At 33.6% G+C, this 14,448-nt stretch overlaps 1 pseudogene; it reads left to right on the plus strand.

Annotated features, from left to right (window-relative positions):
- The first annotated feature begins 11,087 nt into the window (after window positions 1-11,087).
- Window positions 11,088-13,408, plus strand: LOC120193701 (annotated as a pseudogene).
- Window positions 13,409-14,448: the final 1,040 nt, after the last annotated feature.

Consider the following 14,448-nt stretch of genomic DNA (forward strand, 5'->3'; position numbering starts at 1 on the left):
AATATAGAAATAAATAATATCATTGGGATATATGTCTGTTTCCTCAAGATTCGCTCTAATGGTGGCATGATGGTAATTAGTTCAACTAGTGTAATCAATATTAAGAAGTAAATATTTTGAAGGATATCAGTCCGAATGATTAGTGAGTACTGCAGTGTTGAGATCTGTTCAACCTTATTTTACCCAGAAACATGATAATTCAATATAAATCTTGAATAGGACAAATTATAGTTAAATTATTAAGTATTCTTTTAAAATCAAAATGACAAAAATAACCTTATGGAGTAAAATTTCCAAAAATGCCCTTGCACTGCAAAAAGACCAAGATTGCCCTAAAAGTGAAAAATAACCCTGAAATGACATACATAACCAAATTAACAGAAATGTACATATGTTTGGATTAATCAGAAATACCGAAATGTCCTTGATCTACGAAACAACCAAAATAACCTCCAATATTTAAATAACCAAAATACCCTAAACCATAAAAGAACCATAATACCTTGAACTCTAAGATGATCGAAGTAACCACGACTGTTGAAGTGGCCTGTTATCCTAACAACTTAAAATAAGTGGATGTCCTTTGTAGATTTTAGAAACATCGATAAACCTAAGTGTTGTATCGCTATTTAAGGTGAATCACGACCGAAGTACGTCTACCATTCTGGATATTGTTGCAATTCATAAATAAATTAAACACCACCAAAATATTTGTTCGTCTTGTAAAGATCTATTCGATGTTGATTATAAATGAGGTTCGTTCAACTAGTGCAATAAGTATTGGGGAAGGAATATTCGTGAAGTATCTTGACCCAAATGATTGGCAAGTATCATAATGTTAGAATCTGATTAGTGCAACTTGACTCAAGTCTGATGATTCAATATAATCTTAAATATTGCAAAATTTTGCCCAACCATTATTAGGTTAAATTACTAAGAATTCTCCAAAAATAAAATGTCCAAAACGCCCCTGATTGCCTAAATAATGGAATTACTCTAGTTATATATGAATTTTAAATTATTCTGACGTAAGGTTTCTGAATACTTCCCTGATGCACTTGAATCCTAAATGGTAGTAAAGTATCAATTCCTAAATGTTTGATTAGATCTGTTAGTAATTAAACCCTTTTTATATAGGGACAATGTACTTGAAATCGATCAATCTACAGAAATTCTACGTTTTCTCTTCTTGATAACGATCAAATACCTCCGAAAAATAACTAAATCTTCTGGTATGTTCCCTACGTGCTATATGATTGTTTTATATGTTTTGAAATATGATTTACCGGAATTACTGATTTACTGATATACAGGTTGACTGATTATGTACCATGGTTATCTGATATATGTTATATGATTACATGTTTTCACTGTAAGATATGATTATGCCGATTTATGGACCATTGAATTCACTACTTACAAGGTGAATTGTTTTATTGAGATACTGTTTTGAGTAGGATACTAGAGTAGGAATTTCAGGTCTGATCAAGCTGGTAATTCCCTATGGACCCAAGGCATTCCCTTAGGTTGGCTCATAGGTCCATTGGGCCTAGGGTAAATAGTTATGGAGAACTGTATATGGTGTATGGGTGGAGGGCATTCATGTGATTTAAATTAACTACATAGTTATTTTTACAATATTTTATTAGATCATAATTTTGATATTATAGGGTACAAACTAAATCTGATTTCTACTGAATAGTGTATGGGTAGGAGTCTGGAGTACAAAGGTTCACCTTTGATCAAGCTGGTAATTCCTTACGGACCTAAGATGACCCTTAAGTAGGCCCATATGCCCCAATGTACTCTCTTAGGGTGGTTCCTTTGCTTTGTGCTTAGGGAAAGCCCTTATGGATGCAATTATGAGAAACTACATATAGAGTATTTGGATGGAGGATATTACAGTGATTTAAAAAAAATTACTGAAATAAAATATTACTATTTATAATATATGATTTTATTTATTTTTGGTTTCGTGGGAACACACTAGACATCCTATTTCGATCTCCTAAACCTGGTCCTCTGACCTTTTCCTCTGAACTGTAAACTTTATGTCTTTTACTTGAAGAAACATCAGTGAAACCTCAACTCATTATAAAAACCTGTAGAAGCCTGAATCAATAAGGAAATTTTTATGCTTGTCTATTATTTGCATGTTCTTCAGCATCAATTGGTAGTTATGTATTACTGAGATTCCCAAAGCTCACTCTTTTACTAACCATTTCAGGTTAAAAGAATTGATCCAGTGCATATATCGACTTCTGTAATGGGAGTTCTTTTGGCTTGGGTTGAAGAATACGATACAAGTGTAATTAGGGGGTATGTAGGTCACATTTGATTTTTTTTATACTGAGTTTGAAACTTATATGATTTTAATTCTGTTTGTAATATATGAATTGTATTATGAACTGGTATTTTAATTATAAATTGTTTTATAATTTTCACGTTTTAACAAATTTTTTAATTTTTCCTGGCTTTTTACTGTGGGTCGCTCTGGTAGTCCTAATGTCATATATGTTACTCAACATGTTTACTAGGTTTGTGAATTCGATTATTTCACTAAGTTTGTGAATTCTATATACTTTGTGGTTTGTTGACAAATTAGATAAAATTGTGATATAGCTTAGTCACAAGTTTATTTATGTAAATTTTGTTTTGTTGGCTCCTAATATTGGTGACAAATTCCATAATTTGTTTAGTTCGATAATGCTTTGTTCAATATGTTTCTTTCACAACTAAGCATAGTTTATATAGGTTTTGATAATTCCTTTGCTTTTTATATAAAATCATAGCTTAATGGTAAGTATGAATGAATGGTGCAAATGCATAAGTGGTGGGTTGTAATAAAATTTGAAACACATAATAATTCATCTGAAAAACATACAAAACAGAAGCATTCCTATGAAGCCAATCACCGATTGGCTATCTGATATGATCCTGGTTATGTGTTCCGAGTCATATACGATGTTGCCCGATTGTGATTCTAGTAAGAACTTCACAGTGCTTTGATTGAAGACTGAAAATGCATAAACAACGTTATAAGAGGGAAAATATGTATATATGAATATGTGTATGAAAGTAATGGAAATGATAGAATGAAGTTGAAGTGGATTGTAAATGAAAGAAGTGTGGTGGTGATAGTGGTTGAATGGATGTAACGAAAATGAAGGATGTTTGTGGTTGGCATGGAGAATGATAGTAATTCAAAGGATGGATTGTGACCCTCTAACTATATATGAGTTAGGAACCAACAATATAATAAATATGGAATCGAAGTGATAGAGGGTGGAACGCGACCCACTAGCTATAGTAGAGTTAGGAACCAACGCTATAACAAGATGAAATGGATGAAGGCTTCAAGACCGAAAAGAAACCGATAGAGTTCTAATCCAAGAACTAAAATGAAAGCAACCTTTCAAAGAGTTTATTATGCAAAAAGTTCTATGTACAAATGCAATGGAGGTGCCTATTTATAGTGTTGATAGGCACCATATGAAGAGATTTTACAATTAAAAGAAAACAATCACCTAAATGCAATTGAATTCAATTAAATGACTTGTCATTCTTCTTATCCTTTGATGGCTGGCCATGTAGATTGAAAATGGATGAATTAAGCTTTAATTAGAGATAATTTCAGCCTTAAATTCGTCCAAAAAGGAGGGTGACTCTTGGGCTGCCTTGCTTTGCTTGCAAATGGAAGAAAAGAGGATAAATGAGGTCATATGATGAATGTGGACATCCTACATGTCCAAATCACCTTGTGTCTTCAAATTCCTTGCTGATTTTATCACTTAATTTGATGATTAAATGAAATAAAATCAGCCTTCATTGCTTGTTCCTTGGTAGCATGTGAATAGCCTTCAAAGAATGATAAGTAAGACTTGAATAGGTGAATTATGAAGGATTGAATGCATTGTCTCTCAAAGAATATGAACAGCCTTGAAAAGATGAAAAGAATTCATCCTTGAATTGCTTTGAATAGAAGCATTAAAGATAGTCTTCAATTGCTTGTCTCTTGGTAGAAGATGAAATGACTCTTCCTTGGCACAAACTCATCCAAATAATCCATGCATGAAATTCCCGTAATGAAAATTCCAGCCTGCACTATCTTCAGTAAATCGATCATATCTCAAGCTCCCGATATTGGATTGAGGTGATTCAAAAGGCATTGGAAAGCTAAGAGATACAGGAATAATGTCCAATTGATTGTTGGACCCAAACATGCCTGTATAGAATCCAGAATTGGAAGACATTCTGACTGATAATCTTGCATCTGTTAAGACTGTTCAGCTTCCCTATTGCACCTAAACATAAAGATAAATTTTATTCAATCATAACATGTAAATATGCATGGGATAGTTAAGAGTTAGTTTTTATTAATGAAATAACATTATTCAATGAACTAACTTTATTCAATGAACTAAATGCATGAATGAATTAGTTTATTAAATAACTAGATGTATAAATGAACTACTTCCCTAAATGAAATACATGCTTAAATGCAATGCATGGTTTAATGAAAAACATATTAAATGCAATGAATGTCATGAAACTAATAAAACTCATGCAAATTCATGCAATGAATGATATCATGTGATAAGCATATCCTAAGAGGTAAATACAAACATATGATAAAATATAGTGCATAAATGAGTAGGTATAGGATGAAGTAAGGTAGAAATCCCTTTGAATCATCCTTGGTGAACTTCAATGGTTTAATCAGATCAAGAAAAAAGTTAGGGCTGATTGGAATCACATCATTCCCTCCCTCTTTAATGCAATTTGTCCCCAAATCGACGCTTGCTACAAAAGGAAACATTCTCGACTTCCTCTTAGCTGGGAACTTCTTCATTATTGTTTTGCACAAATACCATTCTTTGGAATTAAGTTTTGCTTGCTTGTGCACTTCATTTCCATGTTCATCCAAATATGTATATGTTCTTTGCACTCCTTCTTTGTGTTCCTTTGAATCTTCATGAGGGTGGGTGGAGAGTCTTGACCTTTGAACTCCTTCAAGTAGGTAGGTTGCACCATCTTTAATCTTCATGCCTTTCCATATGATGGCTCTTTAGTAGGTGGATAGCCTTTTCTTTAAATCATCTATTTGCAAAATAGAGAGTGGCAATTTCATCTCAAGATTGCAAATAAACTTATCCTCACAACTCAATAAATCAATTCCTTGTTTTTGAATCATTCCTATGAAAAGCAAATCAAAGTTAGAAGTAAATAATTCAATAACAAAAGAAATGGAAAAATCAAACCATGGAGGATGCTTGATGATCTTATTGGGCACCGATTCCTTGGTGATAGAAAACTTCATTGGATCCTCCTTTGAAGCATGATTAAAGCATGGACGATGTTCGATCATCTTTAGGGTTGGCAATGTGTTTGAAATGTCTCTTGAAGTTCTCTTCTCGTTATCCTGCAACAATGAAAATTCAAGAATAGAAGAAGAATGATTAAGGTTGTTAGTGCAAAATGAAATTTGACTCTCTCTCTCTCTTTTGCACAAACAATTTCTTTTTCAAACTCATCATTTTCTCTCTCATGTTGTTTTTGAATTTCTTCTTCAATGTCACTATTTTTCTTCGAAAATTTCCTTTTCCCCATATTTTCACAAAATTCTTTTTCTCTGCTCTTAATGTCTTTTTCAACTCTTATTTCTCTTTCTTTTTTGCAAATATTTTCTTTTTCTAGTTGTTCTTGCAATTGTGTTTCTTTGACAAAATTATCAAAACACACTTGAAGACGAGCTAGACTTTCTGGATTGAAAGATGCAAAATTCATTGGCTCACTTCGCGTTGAACTTTTGACATTACTTCTTATTAGAAAACTGGGGTCCTCCTTGTAAGATCTTCTACTGCAATTAAGTGTAAAACTAGAAAAAGATCGAGTATTATCTCTCCTTTGTAGTTGTGTTTTGATCTTCGATGAACGTATTTGTGAACAAGAAGGTCTTTCAATCATTCGCTCCAATTTCTTTGAGATTGGGTCGAGATGCTTTTGAAACAAACTCCTTATCTCTAGTGTCATGGCTTGCATTAGCAAGTTTGGTGCACCACCATCATTTTTGGCGTCACCTCCTGAAATATGAGAATTTTCTCTTGAAGTACGAGACATGATTAACAATAAAAATGAAATATAGACCTCACTAACACAAAACCTCACCAATACACTCCAAAGAAAAGTCTCTCATCTCGTGTTTCACTCCGGATGGCTTTTACCCTTAATGCACACTCTTGTCTTTTACTGCTATTGCTTTCCTTTAAAGTTCTTGTGGAACTCCCTCGAGGTTTACAAGGTGTCTTGTAGACTTCGGCTGAAATAATTGGGGCTTGGTTGGAAAAATGATGTGAGTAAAGAAAGAATTGGCTACAAGAAAGAACGAAGATGCGAATAGGCAATGAAATCGTAAATATAATAAAAGAAATGATGAAACAAATACGAAACCTTCTTAATTATTTTTTTTCAAAGATGAAAATAATTACTCCCTCCATCTTTAAATTTTTTCTTTCTTTCTTTCTTTTATTTTTTTAACTTTTTTTTTTATTTTTTTACTAACCCGGAAGAGAGAAAATGATACGCTTACTGAATCGACTAGCTCTGATACCAAATGATATGATCCCAGTTATGTGTTCCGAGTCATATATAATTTTGCCCGATCGTGATTCTAGTAAGAACTTCACAGTGCTTTGATTGAAGACTGAAAATGCATAAACAACGTTATAAGAGGGAAAATATGTATATATGAATATGTGTATGAAAGTAATGGAAATGATAGAATGAAGTTGAAGTGGATTGTAAATGAAATAAGTGTGGTGGTGATAGTGGTTGAATGGATGCAACGAAAATGGTGAAGGATGTTTGTGGTTGGCGTGGAGAATGATATTAATTCAAAGGATGGATTGTGACCCTCTAACTATATATGAATTAGGAACCAACAATATAATAAAGATGGAATCGAAGTGATAGAGGGTGGAACGCGACCCACTAGCTATAGTAGAGTTAGGAACCAACGCTATAACAAGATGAAATGGATGAAGGCTTCAAGACCGACAAGAAACCGATAGAGTTCTAATCCAAGAACTAAAATGAAAGCAACCTTTCAAAGAGTTTATTATGCAAAAAGTTCTATGTACAAATGCAATGGAGGTACCTATTTATAGTGTTGATAGGCACCATATGAAGAGTTTTTACAATTAAAAGAAAACAATCACCTAAATGCAATTGAATTCAATTAAATGACTTGTCATTCTTCTTATCCTTTGATGGTTGGCCATGTAGATTGAAAATGGATGAATTAAGCTTTAATTTGAGATAATTTCAGCCTTAAATTCGTCCAAAAAGGAGGGTGACTCTTGGGCTGCCTTGTTTTTCTTGCAAATGGAAGAAAAGAGGATAAATGAGGTCATAGGATGAATGTGGACATTCTACATGTCCAAATCACCTTGTCTCTTCAAATTCCTTGCTGATTTTAGCACTTAATTTGATGATTAAATGAAATAAAATCAGCCTTCATTGCTTGTTCCTTGGTAGCATGTGAATAGCCTTCAAAGAATGATAAGTAAGACTTGAATAGGTGAATTATGAAGGATTGAATGCATTGTCTCTCCAAGAATATGAACAACCTTGAAAAGATGAAAAGAATTCATCCTTGAATTGCTTTGAATAGAAGCATTAAGATAGTCGTCAATTGCTTGTCTCTTGGTAGAAGATGAAAGGACTCTTCCTTGGCACAAACTCATCCAAATAATCCATGCATGAAATTCCAGTAATGAAAATTCCAGCCTGCACTATCTTCAGTAAATCGATCATATCTCAAGCTCCCGATATTGGATTGAGGTGATTCAAAAGGCATTGTAAAGATAAGAGATAGAGGAATAATGTCCAATTGATTGTTGGACCCAAACACGTCTGTATCGAATCCATAATTGGAAGACATTCTGACTGATAATCTTGCATCTGTTGAGATTGTTCAGCTTCCCTATTGCACCTAAACATAAAGATAAACTTTATTCAATCATAACATGTAAATATGCATGAGATAGTTAAGAGATAGTTTGATTAATGAAATAACATTATTCAATGAACTAACTTTATTCAATGAACTAAATGCATGAATGAATTAGTTTATTAAATAACTAGATCCATAAATGAACTACTTCCCTAAATGAAATACATGCTTAAATGCAATGCATGCTTTAATGAACAACATACTTATTAAATGCAATGAATGTCATTAAACTAATAAAACTCATGCAAATTCATGCAATGAATGATATCATATGATAAGCATATCCTAAGAGGTAAATACAAATATATGATAAAATATAGTGCATAAATGAGCAAGTATAGGATGAAGTAAGGTAGAATTCCCTTTGAATCATCCTTGGTGAACTTCAATGGTTTAATCAGATCAAGACAAAAGTTAGGGCTGATTGGGATCACATCACTATCACTGAAAAACATAGGAAATTCTTAAATACCTGAATATCACGAAATGTGGACTCCTAAATGCTTAATCTAGAGGCTACGTCCCTAGATTGCCTGTATTTCTCTTCATACTTCTTTGCCAATACATATACCTGAAACAAAGAATAATTTAATTGGCCAGGAAAACGAAAATTCACATTGAGAGTAGAATTGAATTTCAGAACAAAGAAGAAAACAACAGTACCTCACATTTGTCAGTATAGACTGTCTGCATGTAATCTCATTAAGTCGATTGTCACCTGTGTACTAGTAGGAGATATTGTCACTGGCACTGGGTAATCTGTGTGTTGTTTAGGATGGACACTGGCGGATCTATTAGCATGATATGAAGATTGGGACAAGTACGAAGACGCATGCAGGTATCTTTAGGGCATTTTGTCTTTTGTTTGTCTAAATTACCATGCTTCATAGACGCATTCATGAGATATTAAATTCGTATTTTATTTAAAATTTAGGAGTTAAATTATGTTTTATCTTAAAGTTAAATTAGCATTTTGTCTAAAATATAAGGGTCAAATTAAAAATTATTATTTTTATTAATATGTCACATCATCAAATTAACGAGAATTAACGATTTGATGACAAAAATAAGACATACCAAAAATAAAAATAATTATAATATAACTTTTAAAATCAATGATCAAAATAAGACATACCAAAAACAAAAATAACTAGTAGTATAGTTTATCCAAACAAATAATACTATAAAATAAACTCTGTATCAGAAAATATATAAATTAAAAATAAAAAACAAAATAATAAAAAAAGCATCGATATTTTCTTTTTTAAATTGTACTCTTAAAATTATCATGTCATATCAGATAAATATTTGTTATTAGTTGATCATCCAAAATAAAATTATTTAAATATTTTAAAATAATATAACTTAAATTTTTAAAATCACTTTTAAGGACATAACTAAAAAAATTAGCAACCAATAAAGACTTTTTTTTACCATAATGCCTTTAAGTTTTGCCAATAATTGTTTCTTTTATGTGTCAATTCTAAGTTGATAACATTTTCTCTCTATCCGAATAGGATCTTGTTACACAATGTAAAACTCTTTTAATTTTATATAGATTTAGGATTATTGGATGAGTGAAAAAAGATACTGAGATTAGTAGTAGAAAATGAGAAGATATTTACTGAAAAAAACAAGAAATCAATCTTAACCATATATTTTTACTCATTTAACAATCCTAAATATGTGTAAAACTAAAAAAGTTTTATATTTTGTAAGTGGATCTTAACTCATATATATATATATATATATATATATATGATTATGATCCACTTACAACCAATGTAAAAACAGTTTTACACATTTTTAGGATTGTTAGAGGAGGGAAATCAAAGGCTGTGATTAACTCCTTATTCTTTTTCTAGTGAACATCTTTTCATTTTCTACTATTAATCTCAACATTTGAGTTTCCTCATCCAATGATCCTAAATCTATGTAAAACTGTGATTATTTATTATTAAGTTTTTATTTTGTTCATTTAGTTATTATTTTTTAAAATAAAATAATATTTTGTATATGTTTTGGTCATATATCGTCATTGGTGAATCTACATGGTTTACAGGATATGCATTGAAATTCAACTTTCCTTAGGTTAGTTAATTATTTTATTGATTGTTTCTATCTTGAAATTTTATTTGTACATACCTCACATACAAAAAAATTATATTATTCATATATGTGTGCGTAACTTAAAAAATATTTTTGAATCTGTCATTGCCCGTCGTTACAAAATTAACAATGATGATGATGTGTCACCATAAAATAATACCATATCAACATTGAAAAATTTTAAAATATGTCACATTAATATCACGTTAATTCTTTAACGGCGGGTGACAAACAAAACCAAATGTAATGCTAGGTATATATATTTAAAAAAAAATAGTTTGTGACCAAAACATAAAGTAAGTAATGGGTGAGTGTTCAAATAGGCAGTTTACCAAATTATTATAGTGACTTCAAGTGAATTATTCCAAAGCAAAAAGATTCTTTAAAATAAGTTAAGTATCAGGGCGAGTGATTGACAGGTGGCGGTTATTTGGAAAATGTCGCGGATATTTTTTAAGGAGGCAAAGGAATATATACTTCACTCTTTTAAGAGTTAATTGCGTAAGACGTTGTCAAACTGTTATCCTTATTTTAAATTGGTTCTTTAAGTTTTAAAATATTTTATCAGTCCCCAAACTATGATCACATTTTAAATTGGTCCATAAACTTTAAAATATTTTATATCATTTCTCAAATTATCAATATAATTCCATTTGGATCCTTCTATTAACATGTCATTAACTTTACTTATTTTTGAAGGTAACGAGAATTGAACTCGTGACCTTTTAAGAAATTTAATCTATTTTTGAAGGTCATATGAACTAAACCCACGACCTTCTAAAAAATTAAAATAATATTTTTTTCATAATAAAATGACGGCTGCTTCATGCGCCAGATATCTATTATTTACCGATTTAATCGGCTCTCCTCGGACCCGGCCTTGTAGATATTTCTTCGCTTTTTGTCGGCTCTCTAATTCCCTCCAAATAAAAAGTTAAAATAATATTTTAATTCCCTTGTATCCATTTGCCTCCATCCTTACATTCTTCATCTTCATCCTAACCACGAAACGAGTTCCTCTGATTAAAAAAACGAAGAAAAGAAATTCACTTTCTTGTGAATATGACGGATTCTCGATTAGCGTCGACGATGAATCTTTGGACGGATGAAAACGCATCGGTCACGGAAGTTTTTATGAGCTCCGATCTTTCAGCTTTATGGCCGCCGCCGCCTCAATCCTCTGTATCCACTTCCACACCACCTGTTATTACTTCTTCTGCTGCCGCTAGCGGTCCACCCGGCCTTTCAAAGTCACCTCAATCTCAGCCCTCTTTTTCTCTTTTCAATCAAGAAACTCTCCAGCAGCGTCTCCATGCTCTCATCGAAGGCGCCCGCGAGTGTTGGACTTACGCCATTTTTTGGCAGTCCTCCTACGATTACTCCGCTCCTCGGTATGGGTTCGGGCAATGGGTATTACAAAGGCGAAGAAGATAAGGGAAAGGGAAGTTGAAAACTTCATCTGCAGTTTCGGAACAAGAGCACCGTAAAAAAGTTTTTAGAGAACTTAATTCTTTGATTTCCGGTTCCATGGTTCCCACCGACGATGCCATCGACGAAGAAGTCACCGATACGGAGTGGTTCTTTTTGGTTTCCATGACGCAGTCTTTCGTCAACGGCCGCGGGCTTCCGGGGCAGGCTTTTTTCAATTCAACTCCAGTCTGGGTTGTTGGATCGGACCGGCTAGCCGGTTCGACGTGCGAACGAGCGAGGCAAGGGCAGATTTTCGGTTTGCAAACGATGGTTTGTATACCGTCGGAAAATGGTGTGGTTGAATTGGGTTCAACGAACTCATCACGCAAAGCTCCGGTCTGATAATAAGGTTCGGGTTTTGTTTAACTTCAATAATGGAATTGATGCTGCTTATTTGTCTCTGTGTAATAATATTGCTGATGAAGGCGAAAATGATCCGTCTTCGCTTTGGATTAGTCATCCAAATTCTGGGGTTGAAAATAAGGAAAACAATAATCCTAGCAAACAGAATCAGCAGATTAAAAAGTCGATTCAGTTCGGTGATAATCCGAGTTCGAGTAGTTTGACTGAGAATCCGAGTTCTATTCATGTTGCAAATCATCATCAACAGCAGCAGAATCACCAGCAGGGCCAGAGCTTCTCCGATTATGGTTTCGATGGGATTAACAGTTCAAGGAATGGGAATTCTTCTAATTTGCTGAAACCAGAATCCCAGGAGATACTGAATTTTGGTGAGAGTAAGAGGAGTGGGAATTTGTTTTCAGGTGATTCTTCTGGTGTAGTGTTGCCTTCTTCTGGTATGGTGAAATCAAGTGGAGGTGCTGCCGATTTGGATCACTCCGATATGGAAGCATCCGTCGTTAAAGAACCTGATTGTAGCAGAGCTTTGGAGCCTGAAAAGAAGCCTCGGAAACGAGGGAGAAAGCCAGCAAATGGAAGGGAAGAGCCTCTGAATCATGTCGAAGCGGAGCGTCAAAGAAGAGAGAGGCTCAATCAGAGGTTTTACGCCTTGCGTGTTGTGGTTCCTAACGTATCGAAGATGGATAAAGCATCGCTCCTCGGTGATGGTATCTCGTACATCAAAGAGCTTAGCACAAAGGTACAGAATGCAGATTCAGAGAAATTCGAGCTGAAGAAACAATTAGAAGCGACGAAGAAAGAATTGGCAAATAAAGATTCATCACAATTGATGTGCAATAAATTGATAGAACTGGAAATCGAAGTGAAGATCATCGGGCTGGATGCAATGATTCAAGTACAATGTAAGAGAAAGAACCATCCAGCAGCAAGGTTAATGACTGCTTTAAAGGAGTTAGACCTCCATGTGCAACACGCCAGTGTGACTGTAGTGAACGACTTGATGATCCAACAAGCCACCGTGAAGATGGGGAACCGGTTTTACACTCAGGAGCAGCTCAGGCTAGCTGTAACATCCAAAATTGGAGACGAACGACATCGAACATTAACCAGAGCTTGACCTACATAAGCAAATCGGTTCGGTTCAGAGATGCAAGATACAGAGGATAGAGCAGAGCTTGACCCAAATAAGCAATGGGGATAAAGATTGATCGGAGATAGATACGACTGTGGTACGATTGTTAAAACGGCCCTCAGAGCTCCGGGACATTTTAAGGCTCCTGGTGGCACACAAGCTCTGTAAAAATACTCTTGGATTTTGTTCTTAGTGGTATTTAAGCATATTCAATAGTTTGATAGGTTATTAAGTTGTCAACTGACAATAGCCTTTTTGTGTTAAATCTTGTTATGTACATATGCATGTATATTTATATAGCTTGTTATATATTGGAACCAGTATGAAGTTCTGCGTTTGTTAAGTTGTTCTCCAGGTTTATCACATGCTTTTTTATTATACTCTTGGGAGTAGTTGGGATTGTTTTCGAGCATATAATAACAACAACAACAACAATAATAATGTTTCGACGTGCCGAAAATGCTCGACCACATAATAATTCTGCACATGCCAGTGTGTAATGGGAACAGAGCTTATCCGATTGGGAGCTGGTAATTCCCTGGAAACTGCATGTTAAAAGTATGTTTTCTTCACCAAATTTACAGTTTGTGATAGAATTCACCTCGGGTAAAATAGACTTTTTATTTTTTAATAATTTGATTATCAAGATATTATATGATTATAATATTTTTAAACTATTAACAACACTCGCGTTTATTTGAATTAAAGATCTTAAAAGAGAATAATATTTTTAAACTATTGACAACACATTTTGTAGTCGCATTTATTTGAACTAAAGATCTTAAAACAGAATAATAATTTCTTTAACTATTGAGATCGATTATTGAGTTAAGAAAATGAATGGATTGGATTGAAAGCTTTGATGGCTGCTGAGCATGTGGCTATAGACCTGTAGGTGTGTCCTTTTTCAACTATTGGGACATTATGTTTGCTGGTGGAATTTTACAGGAGGACATAGCCGGTAACCAAAATCCAGTGTCGATCATCAAAGCAATCTATTCAATAATTCACAACTCAATCGTGCTGTTGGCCGTACTGTCTTCTTCTTCCGTTTTGTTTTTTGTACAAAAATGTTAATGCCGTTGTTAAAAGTAAAACAGGTTTAACCAGGAAAGCATGTGAAAACGAGGAGATTTTTCAACTCAAAATTTGAAACGCAATCGTTGAATATCATTCACGACGCTCGAGCTCACATCGGACAAATGTTTCTTTTAAAAGAGATTCGTAAGGAGAGAGTTATTTCCATTCAAGGCATAAATTATTGTTCGCTGAATGTTGAACTAAAAGCCAGATATAATTATTCAAAGAAGATTTTTTTTTGACAGAGAATATGGGATATGATCATTTGTGTATACATTCAATG

This window comes from Hibiscus syriacus, unplaced genomic scaffold (assembly GCF_006381635.1).
Source record: "Hibiscus syriacus cultivar Baekdansim isolate YM2019G1 unplaced genomic scaffold, ASM638163v2 tig00116996_pilon, whole genome shotgun sequence".
Taxonomy (NCBI): domain Eukaryota; kingdom Viridiplantae; phylum Streptophyta; class Magnoliopsida; order Malvales; family Malvaceae; genus Hibiscus; species Hibiscus syriacus.